Source organism: Periplaneta americana, chromosome 2, assembly GCF_040183065.1.
Source record: "Periplaneta americana isolate PAMFEO1 chromosome 2, P.americana_PAMFEO1_priV1, whole genome shotgun sequence".
NCBI classification, from domain to species: domain Eukaryota; kingdom Metazoa; phylum Arthropoda; class Insecta; order Blattodea; family Blattidae; genus Periplaneta; species Periplaneta americana.
Window position 1 is genome coordinate 174,491,528 of NC_091118.1, and position 13,029 is coordinate 174,504,556.

The window sequence follows — 13,029 nt, forward strand, 5'->3', positions numbered from 1 at the left end:
TAAGGGTGTTTGAGAATAAGGTTCTTAGGAAAATATTTGGAGCTAAGAGGAATGAAGTTACAGGAGAATGGAGAAAGTTACACAACGCAGAACTGCACGCATGGTATTCTTCACCTGACATAAGTCGGTCTCGTTAACGTAGTTGGTATAGCGCTTCTATGCTCGAGGTTCCGGGTTCAATTCCGGCCCAGGTCGATGGCATTTAGGTATGTTTAAATGCGATAGGCTCATGTCAGTAGATTTATTGGCATATAAAAGAATTCTTGCGGAACAAAATTCCGGCACACCGGCTGATATAACCTCTGCAGTTGCGAGCGTCGTTAAATAAACCATAATTTATTATTCTTATAATAAACATTAAATCCAGACGTTTGAGATGGGCAGGGCATGCAGCACGTATGGGCAAATCCAGAAATGCATATAGAGTGTTAGTTGGGAGATCGGAGGGAAAAGGCCTTTGAGGAGGCCGAGACGTAGATGGGAGGATAGTATTAAAATGGATTTTAGGGAGGTGGAATATGATGATAGAGACTGGATTAATCTTGCTCAGGATAGGGACCGATGGCGGACTTATGTGAGGGCGGCAATGAAATTCCGGGTTCTCTAAAAACCATAACTATGTAAGTATAGGCCTAAGTGAAACAGTCAAGGTAACACCATTAATGTGAAATATACCAACACACACGTTATGTCTGTTCGTATTCAACTTCTTCAGGCACCGCGTCTAAAAGCGATCAATAGAGTCCCCCATGCAAGTCCTTTGTGGTGACACACAATTTCTCCAACCCGCAGAATGCAAATCAATGTGATTAGAGTGATTTACTGCCATTTCCCAGCTCGTTTCCTCCCTCTCGCTCTTTAATACTCTTCTTTACCCCGTCATATCTAACGACTTCATTGGCATTGGTATTGCTTATTAATTATATTATTATTGTAATGGCTATTATCCCTTCAATAAAATATAATTATTAGTGGTGGCGTTGTTTATAGTTTTAATAGTGATGATGGTTGTAGTTGTATTTTACAATATTTATTTATGTAAATCTAATAGCTTGTAAGCAATGGCAGATCAGCACAAGAGTTTTATGTGTACAGAGATTTAGAGAGAGATAATTTGTAGAAACAAAAGCCGCTCTAAATAAAGGTTCGAAAGATCGGCCTACTAATCAATTCATAAAGAATAATAAGTAAACAAAATAATTTTGTGACACTTGGAAAGAAAAAGAAAAAACATTAAAATAAGAAAACGTAGGAAATCATTTACAATAAAAATTTTGTTGAGTACAAATGATTACTAATTATAGCTAAGGATGATTTTAACACGTGAGATCCTATGGCATCAATCGTTGCATCAGAAATTTTATATTGTTTAAGTTGATTTAAAGTTTCACGTGGGATCGTGCCACGGGCACCGAACATGAGCCCAAAAACTGTCCAATGTGTAATGTGGTATTGTGCTCCAAGATGCTGACAACAAGGCTCATATATGACTTGTTTTTCACGACACACCTCTTGTGGCTGTTGCTCATGCATCTGAAAACGGATTGTGGGATCAAGAAATTAAGAAATACACTTATCATTTCATAATTTCAGTTTACCTTAAAAAGTTGTATTCAAAAGTTGTTGCAAATAAATCAATATTACATCACAGTTATAGAAAAAAATTTTCAAGTATAAAAGATTTGCTAATGATGTGGATTGTTAGCAGAAGAGATGATACTAAGGGATATGACATTGAAGCTAAATGACAGCTGTAAGCAGTATGAGAGAAGATAAATGCAAACAAAATTAAAATCATGTTTATCAGAAGAAAAATAAGAAGCTAAACGTGCGAATTCGAAATGAGGCAGTAGAACAAGTGGACAGCTTCAAATACTTTGGGTGTACTAAGAGTAGTAACTTGAGCTGTTGCCAGGAAGTTAAAAGGTGGATAGCAATGGCCAAGGAAGCTTTTAATAGGAAAAGGTACATCTTTTGCAGATCTCTGGAAAAATAATCAAGGAAGAGACCAGTTAAGTGCTTTGTGTGGAGTGTGTCATTGCAGTGGAGGAAGAAATATGGACATTACGATGAAGTGAAGAGGAACGAGTAGAAGCATTTGAAATATGGATATGAAGAAGAATAAGCTTGTGAAATGGACAAACAGAATAAAACATGTAGGTGTGCTAGAAAAAGTGGGTGAAGAAAGAATAATAAATTCTGTAACTGATCAATTTAGAAAAAAGAAATTGGCAGTCACGGTATAGGAACAAACTGCCTACTAAAGGATGCATTGGAAGGAATGGTGAACGGGAGAAAAGTTCGGGGCAGAAGAGAATGTCAGATGATAGACATCATTAAGATATATGGAACGTATGCGGAGACTAAGAGGAAGAAGAAAAAGAGGAAAGATTAGAGAACGCCGAGTTTGTAGTGAAAGACGTGCCCTTGGGCAGAAAACTACGAATGAAAAACACATTTTAAATAACATTCTATATTCAATTTTTACGTGTTAATTTGGAATAGCTATCCCATGCATTAAATTTTATGTATGAAGAAGAACATTTTGCTAAGATGTAACAATATTAAATTGAAAGTACTTTACTTGACAGTTTGCTAATCAAATTTTAACTTCATGTATGTATGTACCTATATTTAGATATGTATGTGCACTTTTTATGTATGATATGCATACATTGTTCATATTATGTATTTACTTACATATATATGGCGTGTGTGTTTGTATTTTTGTACAGCATATGCAAGCAGACGCAACCATAATTTTAAATCAAGCCATAAACAAAGATAGAGTCTTGGTATAAGCCTACAATAATATTTATAAAATAATAAGGAGAAGTGGGAAGCTCTTTGTGTTGCGTAGTGACAGATAACACAGGCTGAAGGAACGTCAAGATTAGAGAATTAGTATATAGCTGACTTCCATTCACTGCAGTTCAGTTTAGTTCGTGGCAATTCAGTACACATTGCAACAGTGAATCTTCATTATTGATAGTACATTACGAAGAAGTCGTACAAAAGCTTTTGTGCTGTATTTCTACGGAAACATCCTGGCGTTCAACAATTATCTGATATAACAATAAAAAAAATATAGTGAAAAAGAAGGGAAATCGGTTAATTTTCAAACAAGATAGTCGCATTAGTCGCGTTCTAACTGGAGAAAAAGTCGATGACATAGTCTATAGAATAGTCTCCCAAAATATCATTAAGACTGCTCATCTGGCAGGTGTATCCAAGGCATCAGTATGGAAAGCGACGAAATAGTCAAAATTAAAGCTTTATAAGACAACAGTCGTTCATAAACTCAATGAAATGGACCATGTGCCTAGGGTTCAATTCTATCGGTAGAGACGAAATTCTGTATGTATATAGACATACTTTCAAAGGATGTGAAATATGTAATAGATATTACAATAGAAACGATCTACAGGACTTAAAGTATAAAGTAAGCCAATCAATTATATAATGTAATGAACACCGTGTACATAAAATAATGTAACAAAAATACACAGCAATAACTCTGAAACCAATGAACATATTTTTATTCTGTTTGCTTTGTGATATTAACAGATGTTGGGAGTTTTGTACCAATTCTCAATCAGCATCTAGACAAACATCCCAACCGTTACACACAGAATTGCATGAACTTCATAAATTATTCCATTCTTTTAACATCCAAAACTTTCTACTAGAACTTAACGAAGTTTTAAAGCAAGTGTCAATAGTAGAAGTCATGGCGACAATTCAGCCTTTCAACAAGCCAACGCAACTCCACACTGTCGATCATTAAGAATTATTGGTATATTGAAATATCTATTGGGCTGAAATTTCAATTAGGAGAATAATAAGTGAATTCAAACAATTTTTTTCAGAAGACCAAAGTTTCACTAGCCAATTTATGTAAATATTTCTGTTGTGTTCATTTGTATTAAAATGATTTTGTATTATTGGAGGCCGGCCTCCTTATGTTAGATCTGGAAACCTGACAAGGCAAACACCTCTTTTGGTGTTATACTTAAAACAAAATGCATAACTTAGGTTATGCGTCACGTCATGTGATTGGTTGGTTGGTTGTTCTGCCCAAGAGCAGGTCTTCACTGCAAACCCTTATCTTTCCTATTTTCTGCCTTCCTCTTTTTCTCCTCATATGAACCATATATCTTAATGTCAACTACCATCTGATATCTTTTCTGCCCCCGAACTCTTCCCCCGTTCACCATTCTTTCCAGTGCATCCTATATGTTAGAAGAAAATCCACAAACTATTAAGAAAAACACATAAATTTTACTTGAAGCATGGAATGAGATAGGTTTGGAAATAAATTCCGAAAAAAAAAACAGTATATGATTATATCTCGTGACCAGAATATAGTACGAAATGGAAATATAAAAATTGGAAATTTATCCTTTGAAAAGGAAAAATTCAAATTCTTTGGAGCAACAATAACAAATATAGATGCCACTCGAGAGAAAATTAAACACAGAATAAATATGAGAAATGCCTGTTATTATTCGGTTGAGAAGCTTTTGCCATCCAGTCTGCTTTAAAAAGTAACCGGTTGTTCTGTATGGTTGTGAAACTTGGACTCCAACTTTGAGAGAGAGAAAGAGGTTAAGGGTGTTCGAGATTAAGGTTCTTAGGAAAATATTTGGAGCTAAGAGGGATGAAGTTACAGGAGAATGGAGAAAGTTACACAACGCAGAACTGCACGCATTTTATTCTTAACCTGACATAATTAGGAACATTAAATCCAGACGTTTGAGATGGGCAGGGCATGTAGCACGTTTGGGCGAATCCAGAAATGCATATAGAGTGTTAGCTGGGAGACCTGAGGGAAAAAGACCTTTGAGGAGGCCGAGACGTAGATGGAAGGATAACATTAAAATGGATTTGAGGGAGGTGAGATATGATGAGACTGGATTAATTTTGCACAGGATAGGGACCGATGGCGGGCTTATGTGAGGGCGGCAATGAACCTGCGGGTTCCTTAAAAGCCATTTGTAAGCAAGTAAGTTAATAGTTCATCGGTGTCTTAAAACCAATCTTATATTAAAATTTATTTGCATGGCTTTTCATTGACGCTATTCTCATAGGCTAATATAAGTTACTTCGGCAATGGAGCGGCCATCATTACGAATCACATGCAGACATCAGTGAATTGTTATTCGCATTTTACAGTTTCCTGGAAGACAGTCTCAGTTGTCGTGTTCTGCGACAGAGGAGAGAGGTCTGAAACATATTCATACAGTTGCCTGCGGATTCACTCTCCTTCAAGCGCAGCAGTTTTTGAAGGTGATTTGTGTAGAATCCAGACACGTGTACGAATTTGAATGGAGTTCCGAGAAACAGCAACAAGAGCAACCTGTCGCTGTATAAATTCTCACATATTTATAACAGAACGCTCTCTCTTTCACGCTTTTTACTAACTCTAAAACTATTTCCATCTCTGAGTTGTTCATTGATGTTGATGTCGTTGTAGTCTTCTTTCGGGGGTCTGACATTTTTAGTCCATACAATTCACACTACCGAGAATGCTATTACGCTTCAAAATTTGTGATTCGCATTATTATTGTTATTATTATTATTATTATTATTACTTACTTACTTACTCACAAATTACTTAGGAACCCGGAGGTTCAATGCCGCTCTCACATAAGCCCTCCATCGGTCCCTATCTTGAGCAAGAATAATCCAGTTCATAGCATGAGTTCATTATTATTATTATTATTATTATTATTATTATTATTACTTACTTACTCACAAATTACTTAGAGAACCCGGAGGTTCATTGCCGCTCTCACATAAGCCCTCCATCGGTCCCTATCTTGAGCAAGAATAATCCAGTTCATAGCATGAGTTCATTATTATTATTATTATTATTATTATTATTATTATTATTATTATTATTATTATTATTATTATTACTTACTCACAAATTACTTAGAGAACCCGGAGGATCATTGCCGCTCTCACATAAGCCCTCCATCGGTCCCTATCTTGAGCAAGAATAATCCAGTTCATAACATGAGTTCATTATTATTATTATTATTTTTTTTTTATTTTTTTTTTATTTATTTGTACTGGCCTTCTCTTACACTCTACCAAGTTACTCTGTGAGGAAGAGAAATACGTAGTCTATGACTAGAATAAGAGAGCGATCGTACTGCACAGGTGACGTAACAGCGGCGCGCTGTGTATTAGTACAAGAAACTGCCGTTCCACAAACAGAATAGTCTGGTAATATTTGATAGTGTTTATTTCTTCCGTATAGTGTTGTTGGCTCATAGGAATGTTGATTAGTCTGTGTACCATTGATTGAAATGCTGCGTGTTTGCGTTGTATGGTGTGATTGAGATGTGTATGTGTTTAACGTGGTAGTGAGTTTCCTGTATATTTTGAACTACCACTATTACCACCACAGCCACTACTACTACTATTACTACTACTACTACTCATTATTACTACTACCGCCGCAACTACTACTATTCTTGCTTGGCTTGGCTTTACGAGGGCTAACGGGTCCGTACGGGCTATTCCATATGAAATCGATCAGTAAAAAACCTCGCATTTTTCTAATACTCTAATTTTTTTCCCCTATTTATACAAGGTGCTGAGGACAGTGCATTTTCAAAAATATACTAACGAAAGTCAAACGGTTTTCGTACTACTGAGCGACAAATTTAGCGTATTTTATAAAAACAAGCCTCTTTCAGCGCTCAGAACTCTGGAACAATTTACTGCAGAACATTGAACGGGAGCTCATTTTGAAGCTGACATTTGGTAGGTTATGTTAAGAAGTAATCCTTATTTTAACAGAGAGACAGATAGTCTGATTTTTCTTACTTCTAGGCTTTTTGCCAATTTGTAAAAATATATAAAATATTGAGAAAAAACCTTGCATTATTAAGAGGGACTTCGGCATTGTTTGCTTAGTGGCTCGGCAATAAGTTTCGAGGGTATTAAATAAATTATTTTCACACGCCTACACTTGAACGGCGCAGTACCGCACGCACTGGCCGAGAGCTGAAGATAAGCGAGCGTTGGGCGTCATTTTACTCCTGTGTTTATGAAAACCTGTGATAAAGCTGGCCCAGCTATGAGCTACTAGACGAAACATCACGTGTTTGTCTCCTGGCCTTGCTTGTCTCGGCTAGCTCTCGTCTCACAGTCAGCTGGTTAGTTCACGCGAGTACTATTTATTTTCTTTATTTGATATTTTCAATACTTTCTTATCAACGGTACACCAGTAAAAAATATACTTTCAATGCAGAATCTAACCATATATTTTAAAAATATTTTTTCGTGGTCAAAGGCGTCTTAATGAAGAAAAATCTAAATTTCTCCATTTCCATAAAAAGTAAGAAAAACTGTTTACATGTAAATATAAACTTTAATTTCTCAGCATCAAAATAAACCATGATTTTGATCATTGGGTGAAAGGGTTTCGGAACCACAACAGTTTAAAGTTGCTAATTTTATGAAAATACGACAAAATTAAATATTTTTAATTTAAACACTATGAAGTTCTGATGCCTCAAACTTTGCACAAAGCATTGTATCACAGTTCTCTACGTAAAAAAAAAGTTCCATTGTATTTAAAAATTGCAAGGTCAATTTTCTCTATATTTCGGTAGATTTGGGATGAAATAGCCCGTACACTTAAGCCTTGGTTTTTCTGAACCGACGCATACGAGTTGCGAGGTAAATCCGGACAACACGAAAGATAGAGAGTGGTGGTTTCTATAACTGCGAGTTGCGAGGTCTGCGTACCTTGCAGTTATAGAAACCAGTCACTATCTCTCGTATAGTCCGGATTTGTGCGAGGCGGGCCTCGCACCTCTCAACTCGCATGCGTTGGTTCAGAAAAACCAAGGCTTCAGGCACGCTTTGACCATTGTGCGTCCTATATAAGCGATGATTGTCCAAGTCCGACAGATGGCCAACTTGCCTCATTCCCTGATGCAGTCAGGTTCAATTTTTTGGACGAGATGTCTCATAAGCCCGGGGATCCGGAGCTCCAAGCCCTTCTTGTCATCGTCAGCTGATAGGTAGGCCATCCTGCCACAGTCCCTGAAAGAGCCAGGTTCCGTCCACACACGAGTACCCTGATAAGTCACAGAGGTCCAGAGTCTTGAGCCTTTGCTATATCAGTATTGAAACTCCGTACTATCCCCGACTTCATCACAGCCTGTTTTTACTATTGCAGACGAGAGATGAAATGAAGGACAGAAGGAAATTGTTCACCACAAATTACATCACGACCTGACCGGTGATGGATTTAAGACCAGCGCGCTAACACTTGAGGTATAGACGCAGCTCACTAGTACTTTACAAAATGCTACAAAAGCTGTAAGAAATCACATTTAAATTAATTACTGTATACGGTTCTTGATAAGGCATATGACTCGGTTAAGAGGGAAGCATTATATATTCTTATTGAATTTGGTATTCCCAAGAAACTAGTTCCATTAATTAAAATGTGTCTCAGTGAAACATACAGCAGAGTCCGTATAGGCCAGTTTCTATCTGATGCTTTTCCAATTCACTGCGGGCTAAAGCACGGAGATGCACTATCACCTTTACTTTTTAACTTCGCTCTAGAATATGCCATTAGGAAATTTCAGGATAACACAGAGGGTTTGGAATTGAACGGGTTACATCAGCTTCTTGTCTATGCAGATGACGTGAATATGTTAGGAGAAAATACACAAACGATTAGGGAAAACACGGAAATTTTACTTGAAGCAAGTAAAGCGATCGGTTTGGAAGTAAATCCCGAAAAGACAAAGTATATGATTATGTCTCGTGATCAGAATATTGTACGAAATGGAAATATAAAAATTGGAGATTTATCCTTCGAAGAGGTGGAAAAATTCAAATATCTTGGAGCAACAGTAACAAATATAAATGACACTCGGGAGGAAATTAAACGCAGAATAAATATGGGAAATGCGTGTTATTATTCGGCTGAGAAGCTCTTATCATCCAGTTTGCTGTCCAAAAATCTGAAAGTTAGAATTTATAAAACAGTTATATTACCGGTTCTTCTGTATGGTTGTGAAACTTGGACTCTCACTCTGAGAGAGGAACATAGGTTAAAGGTGTTTGAGAATAAGGTTCTTAGGAAAATATTTGGGGCTAAGCGGGATGAAGTTACAGGAGAATGGAGAAAGTTACACACCACAGAACTGCACGCATTGTATTCTTCACCTAACATAACTAGGAACATTAAATCCAGACGTTTGCGATGGGCAGGGCATGTAGCACGTATGGGCGAATCTAGAAATGCATATAGAGTGTTAGTTGGGAGACCGGAGGGAAAAAGATCTTTGGAGAGGCCGAGACGTAGATGGGAGGATAATATTAAAATGGATTTGAGGGAGGTGGGGAGTGATGATAGAGACTGGATTAATCTTGCTCAGGATAGGGACCGATGGCGGGCTTATGTGAGGGCGGCAATGAACCTTCGGGTTCCTTAAAAGCCATTTGTAAGTAAGTACGTATACGGTTCTTGATACAATTTTCAATGTACACGAGAAGCAAGAAAAATTTAATAGCATAGGTTAAAAATCATAAATTTGGACACAGAGAAAAAAAAAAAGCATTAAAAAGTACATCGACCCTGCCAGGATTCGAACCTGGAATCTTCTGATCCGTAGTCAGACGCGTTATCCGTTGCGCCACAGAGCCGGCGAGGTAAACTCCACTTCAAATTGGCAGTAGTGCCAAAAGTTGGTTAAGTAATTTCAAATTGTGAAAATCATAAAATAGTGCGTCTTATTTAATTAGGTGCTGACCTAGTTCCACCAGCATCTCACATTTAGAAATCTGGTAAAATCTGAGTCGTAGTCATTCAGATGTAAATATTATATAATCTAAACATGTATGATTACACTTGCGTAACTCTTGAATTGTTCCACATTTTAGAACTTCAATCCTAATTTAAGATCTAGGGAATATGATAAATTAAATTAAATTTAAAAAATGTTTTATATTATCAGGAGATCGCGGTTCAATTTTCTGGGACAAATTGTACAACTAATGGTGGAAAAGTGATGTTGGCGAGATCGTCCATGACTACTAACATTCCAGATTTCCTCTATTATCGCTATTCATAGTCCTTGATTTAAAAAAAATATATATCCTGTAAACGAAATGGGAATTAAATAAATTGAGGTCATTGGAAGAGGAAGAAAAATTAAAATATCTTGGAGCAACAGTAACAAATATAAACACTCGGGAGAAAATTAACGCAGAAAAAATATGGGAAATGCCTGTTATTATTCGGTTGAGAAGCTTTTGTCATCTTGTCTGCTGTCAAAAAATCTGAAAGTTAGAATTTATAAAATAGTTATATTATCGGTTATTCTGTATGGTTGTGAAACTTGGACTCTCACTTTGAGAGAGGAAAAGAGATTAAGGGTGTTTGAGAATAAGGTGCTTAGGAAAATATTTGGGGTTAAGAGGGATGAAGTTACAGGAGAATGGAGAAAGTTACACAACGCAGAACTGCACGCATTCTATTCATCACCTGACAAAATTGCGAACATTAAATCCAGACGCTTGAGATGGACAGGGCATGTAACAAGTATGGACGAATCCAGGTGTTAGTTGGAAGACCGGAGGGAAAAAGATCTTTGGAGAGGCCGAGACGTAGATGGGAGGATAATATTAAAATGGATTTGAGGGAGGTGGGATATGATGATATAGAGTGGATTAATCTTGTACAGGATAGGAACCGATGGCGGGCTTATGTGAGGGCGGCAATGAACCTCAGGGTTCGTTAAAAGCCATTTGTAAGTAAGTAAGTAAGAGGTAAAGGTAGGCCCAACTCTCTACTAGAGAACCAAAAAAAAGTAGCTAAGCAACTCCTGCCTTTGGTGGTCTTCTGGGATTGATTTCCAGTTTATGGGATGCACAATGAGTCATTTCGTTTTCATTAATTAAAAAAATGCACTGGATTGTAAAAATAGTGAGATACATAGTAAATTCTATAATGTAAAGTATTTCAATTAAGATATATGCACTATTCAAATATATAGCCATAAACAAAGACGTAATATTGTGAATGTATCTCTTCTTTGGAATTTACCTTTATTTATTAATTTATTTACTTATTTATTTATTTATTTTATAACTACACTAGTTTATTATAATATAACTGCTTTAGTACCTTCCATGACTCTATAACTTAGTTCTACTCTATATTGGTACATATTAGTAACTAGCCGTACCCGTGCGCTCCGCTGCACCGTTAGAAATAAATATAAAGTAATTACATAGGCTAATTAAAATAGGACATTTGATCAAGGGAACATTCGTGTTTGATAGAAGGATAAATCGTTTATTATGTTACTTAAATTGTATTAAAAAAAATAAAATGCGATCATTTTGATCCAGAGACCACTCATTTGGTCATAAAAATTATTTTAGGAAATACAGGAAACGAATGCCTATCAAGTTTTCTGTGCATAGGAAGCTATTTTAATCTTACCTGTCCTCAATTCACTCAGAAGTTACTGTAATAACATCATAGCATTATGTCCATCTAGAGAAACTACATTTTCCAATGGTGAATTAATAATTAATTATACAAATCGGTTAATTTAGCTTCCGATATTACTTCATACAAACACAGAAACATTCTCTGTAGGCTATGTTTCATAGCTTTCGATTGTTGTTGTCCAAGGCCCCTTATAGACGAAGTCATTTGTTTTTTATTTCATTACACCGCCTTAGATGGCGTTGTTATTGTAATTTTGAAACTCATTTATCTCATTAAATATCAGTCCTATCAAAGTTTTGCGTGGAAAAAAACTTATCGGAAATTATTTTTAAAGAAACTTTTGTTATGTAATATTTTTCATGAAAATTAATAATAAGGGAGATATTTCGATTTATTTAATTAAAGCCCCCTTATAACCCCCTTTTAAATAAAATATTTTGAATGCCATATAGCCTAAATTCTAAGTTACAACGAACTTAATTTATACTCCAATTTTCATATAAATCGGTTCAGCCATTGTCACATGAAAAGGTAACAAACATTCAGACAGACAGACAGACATACAAAAAAAATGCAAAAAAGCGATTTTCGGTTTCAGGGCGGTTAATTATATATGTTAGGACCAATTATTTTTGGAAAATCGAAAATTACCAGAAAAATTTCGGCTACAGATATTATTTGTATAGATATATGTATGTGTGTATATATATATATATATATATATATATATATATATATATACACACATCCTTATTTAGGAGGAAGAAGAAGTACAACAACAACAACAAGAAAAAGCTGTCGGTGTTGATCAGTGCAGATTAATTATACGTATTCAATGTATTCAGTTTAAATGTTTGGTCCATTTAACAGCACACGAATGCTTCTTTTTATTCATTTCCGTGTTTCACTTTGACATACATACATACATACATACATACATACATACATACATACATACATACATACATACATACATACATACATACATACATACATACATACATACATACATACATACATACATACATGGATGTGAGTGTATACATGTCGTTTTACAATATACGAGTAAGACCATCATAATATCAGAAACTACAAATCTCGACAGAAAAAAAAATTGCAGACTATTTTATACCGAAACTCGTGCAATTCACCTGTCTACCAGACAAGGTGGGCATGTTGGTAATTTTTTTTTCCCTCATGTAAGCACTTGTCTCAACATACAGCCTATATTGCGGTCAGTCAACTTTCACTTGTTTACCCAGCAGTCAAGATAACATGCATCTGACGCCATTTTGTAGGTCACTTGCTCTGAGTGCAAGTTTTTAAGGTTATGTTAACACAGTTCAGTAGAACATCCAACACCCCCACTCTCTGATATAAAAGATAATAGTAACAATATTACTTCATCATAATTTTTTGTCATCAAGTTGAAATTTAATGTAGTTAAAACTTCGATGTTGCGGTAATTACAGATTAAGCCATAGTGAGTGATGACACAGAAACAAGTATGTCTTCTATATTTTGCA

General features: G+C 35.9%; 1 protein-coding gene and 1 non-coding gene across 2 annotated transcripts in view; both read right to left on the reverse strand.

The window, feature by feature from the left end:
* Oatp74D (Organic anion transporting polypeptide 74D) overlaps positions 1 to 13,029 on the reverse strand; it is a 905,484-nt gene that overhangs the window by 615,405 nt on the left and 277,050 nt on the right. The gene's annotated exons all lie outside the window — the stretch shown is intronic.
* On the reverse strand, positions 9,615 to 9,687 carry TRNAR-ACG (transfer RNA arginine (anticodon ACG)). Its single transcript has one exon. It is a non-coding gene; the product is annotated as a tRNA-Arg (tRNA).